This window comes from Lolium perenne, chromosome 2 (genome assembly GCF_019359855.2).
Source record: "Lolium perenne isolate Kyuss_39 chromosome 2, Kyuss_2.0, whole genome shotgun sequence".
NCBI classification, from domain to species: Eukaryota; Viridiplantae; Streptophyta; class Magnoliopsida; order Poales; family Poaceae; genus Lolium; species Lolium perenne.
Window position 1 is genome coordinate 89,076,089 of NC_067245.2, and position 5,474 is coordinate 89,081,562.

At 40.2% G+C, this 5,474-nt stretch overlaps 1 long non-coding RNA gene across 1 annotated transcript; it reads left to right on the top strand.

The window, feature by feature from the left end:
* Positions 1–784: 784 nt before the first annotated feature.
* Positions 785–3,967, top strand: LOC127333200 (uncharacterized). Its single transcript, XR_007871013.2, has 4 exons — positions 785–875; positions 1,761–1,834; positions 2,004–2,115; positions 3,712–3,967. It is a non-coding gene; the product is annotated as an uncharacterized lncRNA (long non-coding RNA).
* The last annotated feature ends 1,507 nt before the right edge of the window (positions 3,968–5,474 follow it).

A 5,474-nucleotide genomic window follows, 5' to 3' on the forward strand; every position in this document is an offset into this window, starting at 1 on the left:
TTCCTCTACAAGACTTGCCTCCCAACTACCCCAATCAATAAATGAGCAGCCTCCCAACCCACCCAATCAATGAGGAGGCAGCCACCATCCTCCCTCTTTATAAGGAGCTTGGCCGGCCACACCTCCTCTCCTTTGCCTCATTTCTTTTCACTCCCTACTATTTCCTCCACTCCCTCACACTCTCCTCCTCCACTTCCCCACGAAAATGGTGCTCCCCTTGCTCCCATGGCCGGCCATGGCCATGGCAAGCCACCAAGATGAAGCTCTCCCTCTCCCTCAAGCTCCTCCTCACCATGAGAGCCTCCCTCTCCTTCTTCTCCCCAACCCTAGATGGTTTTCTCTCCTCTTCTTCTTCCTCCCTTGCTAAGATTGGATCTTGATGTAGGTGCATGTTGGTCCAAGCATGGAGAAGCTTGAGCTATCCTCAGATCTGAAGTTCTTGAGCAAAGTTCGTCCAAATCCCTGCAGTAATTTCTGCTATCTTGCTGTTTCAGATTCTGTACGATTTTGTAAAATCCGCCAAAACTCGTGTGCAGGGCCAAATCGAGTGATTCAAAGTTCTGCGGATAGGTATTGAAAAGATCTACAACTTGGCGTTGGTTTCACCCTCAAGTTCCTTACATATTTTCCTCGGTAAATAAAGTTCTGTAAACATGCAGATTCACTGTTTGTTAGATTTGTTCCGTTTTACAAAATCTTTTTGAGCAAACTCAACTGTGGGTGAAAGCCCTCTTCAATACCTTCATTTTGACGGTGGTTTCACTTCGATTGACCTCCTGAAAATGAAATGGTTCACAGATCAAGATCTGGTCAGATCTGATTTGGTCGAATTAAATCAGGAGCTTGGGAACGAATTTTTGAATGAAACAAACTGGGTAAGAACCACCTTTTCAATACCTTTCATATGCAACTGACCTCATATTTTTATGAGTCATGTACGATTTGTGGTGAATTAAACTTGTTCTGTGTGTTCTGCAGACATGGCTGTTAGTTTTTAAATCACCAAAAATCCATCTTTGAACCTAATTGAGTGATTCCAACTTCGTAGGACTGCTGTATGTTTTCTTAATCATCTCCAACAAGTTTCAAACATTTATCTGTTATGAAAATCCAGTTGTAAAGAAATTGGTAAAGACATACGGTAACCTTGTTAATCTATTTGTGAGAGTTTCAGAAACTATTTGAACCCAAATCCAATTGTGTATGCATCTCTGTTTAAATATCTTTCAAATGCCAGTGGTCTCATATTTTTAGGATTTTTCTACGATTTATGGCTTACAGATCTTGTTTTCTGTACAGCCAGATTCAAACAAATTCCTAAATTTGTAGGTTTAATATTTTTGAGTGAATCCAATTGGGTTAGTCTTGTATTAGTACTGGCCATCTAGGAAAAATAGTGTTAGTCTCTGTTCATGCATATTTATTACTGTTACTAATGTGTATGTGTGACATGGATTGTTGAACCAAAACTCTTTGGTTTATTTTTAAACCTTTGCCCACTCTTTTATTTAAAAATGTGTCAACCAATGTTTTATTCTTGCAAAACAAAACCTCTGCAACTTAACCTTAGTTCTATTGTTTGGCTTAAGTCTTCAAATGGTGTGGCATATCATTTACTTCCTATTCTTGTGTAGTGTTGTGTAAGCTTTACAAAATAGAGAGAATGATTTCCCGCTTTTCCAAAAATGTTTCAAAAAATAATATGAATGTTTGTAATGCCCAACTAATGCACTTGTCCTCTTTATGATGTTATCTACCAGGGGATACTTAGTTGTGCCATGGTGATACCGAGAGAGGCAATTGCTAAGTTATGATACTCTCATACCTTTACTAGGTAAATAAAATGGGTTCTCTTTTAGTTGCTTTGTAGTATCTATAAGTTCTTTGTATGTTAGCCCGTAGTAAGGTGGTTAGCTATTGCTTGTTGATTGTTGAATGTTGCATGCTTGTTATGATTGGTGCAATGTGATTGATTGTGTTCCTTTTATATTTTCCGACGATAGATGCGAACGATTCCGGAGAAGAAGAAGAAGTGGTTCGGACAAGGATTTTATTTATATTGACGGGATTCTTATATTGATGAAGTTGAAGAAGTCCAGGGACAAATAAGCCAAGGCAAGCCATCTTTTGATCTCTGATATGATGTCTCTTTGGATGTCATCTTGTGCTATCAATAGCATCTTGGTTCTATGTGTGATGATCTCCATATTGTTGTCATCTATGCTTGGATGCAAGCATGGTACCTCTAGTAGTTTTATCTTGTCAAGGTCTTGGTAATTGGTTGGGTGTATGGTATCATGGCCATTGCTATCCAACTTGCTTTCTATATTTAGCTTGAATATGTTCCACCTCGGGACAAGATTCATACTACACCCCCTTCTAGTGTAGATGTATCAATACCATGTTTTTGGTGTATTCTCAAATTGTGATGAGTATGCCTGTTTTCCCTTAATGGTGTTGGTGTTGGTCAATTCTCATCCCTATCTATCTATTGATTGGGTTAGATAGCACCACAAATCTGAAAGTATATTTCCTCTTGTGTTGTCATAATACATGCTTAGCTCAAGCAAGTATGATCCACTCCAATACCTCTTTTTCATACCCTCAATGGCGTGATGATCCTCATCTCGGCCATAGTGTTGTATTAGTTCAACTCATGAAACTTTAGATTGGGAACCCCTCAAGGTTTACCTTGTTGTAAATGTTTATGAAAACCTTGGGTGAGGCAATCTTACCCAAGCGTATGGTTTATGAAAGGAAAGGATCTTGACAAAGATGGTTGGAAAGAGGAAGGTGTGTGTGTGTGTGACTTGGGTTTTTCAGAAAAACGACACATGGTTCTTTGTATTCACCCGGAAAAACTAAACAGCGCAACCATAGCTACTCCAACGTGGGCATGGGGCTTAACTTGACATTTGTTCTTCTTAGCATGAGGCACCGCACAACTATACAAGGGTACGGTTACCCCCGAGTCCGGGTTGTCATGGTTGGGACAATAGTATAACGGGAGGCCTTCGGGGCTGACCCGTCCGGAAGACACTATGGGTCTCCTGGCTTGGCGGTGGAGCCACGCTCTAGAGGAGGTGAGCTGCCACGGTGCCGGGGAGGTACATACTCCATAGGGTAGGACCTCATGTTAAGTCGAATGGGCGAAAGGTTATGTCCGGGTATCCGTCGTGGCATATGTCGTTATGCGGGGATGATGCCCACACGATAGGTATCCAGATAGTTGTGGTGAAAGTGTGCAAACTCTGCAGAGTCAAAACTATTCGAATAGCCGCGTCCGCGGTCATGGACGGTTGGGATGGCCGTTACAGAGCTGTGTCGAGTTTTGGTTTTGAAAATGATTTCCAAAGGAAATGTGTGTTGGAAGTACCGGAAGGGTACGGGAAAGATGGTGTGCCGACCATGTGGAGATGGTCGAGGAAAATGAAACAAAAGAGGGTGACCCTTCCTAGTGTTTCATGTAGAGGAACTCTGCTTTAACAAAGATATAGAGATGTCATAGGACTTTCTAGTGTCCCCTTCAACTGTGATGTGGGATGCTATATCCACAAGAGAAACTGATTCTCTTTCACATGCTATATCCACCAAAGAAACTATTCTTCCTCTCTTGTCTTCTTTAGTTAGAATTGTTATCACCTTCTTGATGGTTTGCGAGTACAATTCAAATGTACTCACGGCTTTGTCCCTGGCTATTTACTTGGCCAGACCTGGAGGACTTCGACAGATGAAGAAGGAGTTGACGACGTCTATGCGAGCTAGGAACGTCTTCCCAGTCAGTTGCCTGTAGGGTTAAGGCAGATGACTTGGGCTCTACGCTGCTGAAATGATTCTGCTACTCTGATGATTAGATTAGGCCCTTCGAGGCTATCTTGTAAAGATGGGTCATGTGACTTTATTGTAATTTTCTTATTCCGTTTTGTAAAGGATGATGTAATTTGATATCAGTTCGGTTATGTGTTCACGGCACACTGATCATGGGAACGTGAACTGTATACATAACAGGGTATTTTCGGACAGCTAGTCCGGGGTCCCCACAGTTTATACAAGTGTTTGCTTCTAAGATAGAAGGAATAGGTAAACTGACTCAACAATAAAGTAGAAGAATGGCCCTTCGCAGAGGGAAGCATGGATTACTATATTTGTGCTAGAGCTTTTCATTTTGAAAACAAGAAACAATTTTGTCAACGGTAGTAATAAAGCATATGTGTTATGTATAAGACATCCTATAAGTTGCAAGCCTCATGCATAGTATACTAATAGTGCTCGCACCTTGTCCTAATTAGATTGGATTAACACGGATTATCATTGCATAACATATGTTTCAACCAAGTGTCACAAAGGGGTACCTCTATGCCGCCTGTACAAGGGTCTAAGGAGAAGGTTCGCATTGGATTTCTTACTTTTGATCATTCTCAACTTAGACACCCATACCGGGACAACATAGACAACAGATAATGGACTCCTCTTTTAATGCTTAAGCATTCAACAACAGATAATATTCTCATAAGAGATTGAGGTTTTGTGTCCAAACTGAAACTTCCACCATGATTCATGGCTTTAGTTAGCGGCCCAATGTTCTTCTCTAACAGTATGCATACTCAAACCATTTGATCATGAAAATCGCCCTTACTTCAGACAAGACGAACATGCATAGCAACTCACATGATATACAACAAAGGTAAAAGTTGATGGCGTCCCCAGAAACATGGTTACCGCTCAACAAGCAACTTATTAAGAAATAAGATACATAAGTACATATTCTTCACCACAATAGTTTTTAAGGCTATTTGTCCCATGAGCTATATATTGTAAAGGCAAAGAATGTAAGTTTAAAGGTAGCACTCAAGTAATGTACTTTGGAATGGCGGAGAAATACCATGTGGTAGGTATGTATGGTGGACACAAATGGCATAGTATTTGGCTCAAGGATTTGGATGCACGAGAAGAATTCCTCTCAATACAAGGCTAGGCTAGCAAGGTTGTTTGAAGCAAACTCAAGTATAAAACGGTGCAGCAAGACTCACATATGAACATATTGTAAGCATTATAAGACTTTACATCGTCTTCCTTGTTGTTCAAACACCTTAACTAGAAAATATCTAGACTCTAGAGATCAATCATGCAAACCAAATTTTAACAAGCTCTATGTAGTTCTTCATTAATAGGTACAAAGCATATGATGCAAGAGCTTAAACATGATCTATATGAGCACAACAATTGCCAAGTATCACATTATTCAAGACATTATACCATTTACCACATGCGGCATTTTCCGTTTCCAATCATATATAAATGAATGAAATAGTCCAACTTTCGCAATGAACATTAAAGATAAAGCTAAGAACACATGTGTTCATATGAAACAGCGGAGCGTGTCTCTCTCCATCACAAAGAATGCTAGGATCCGATCTTATTCAAACAAAACGAAAATAAAAACAAACAGACGCTCCAAGCAAAGCACATAAGAT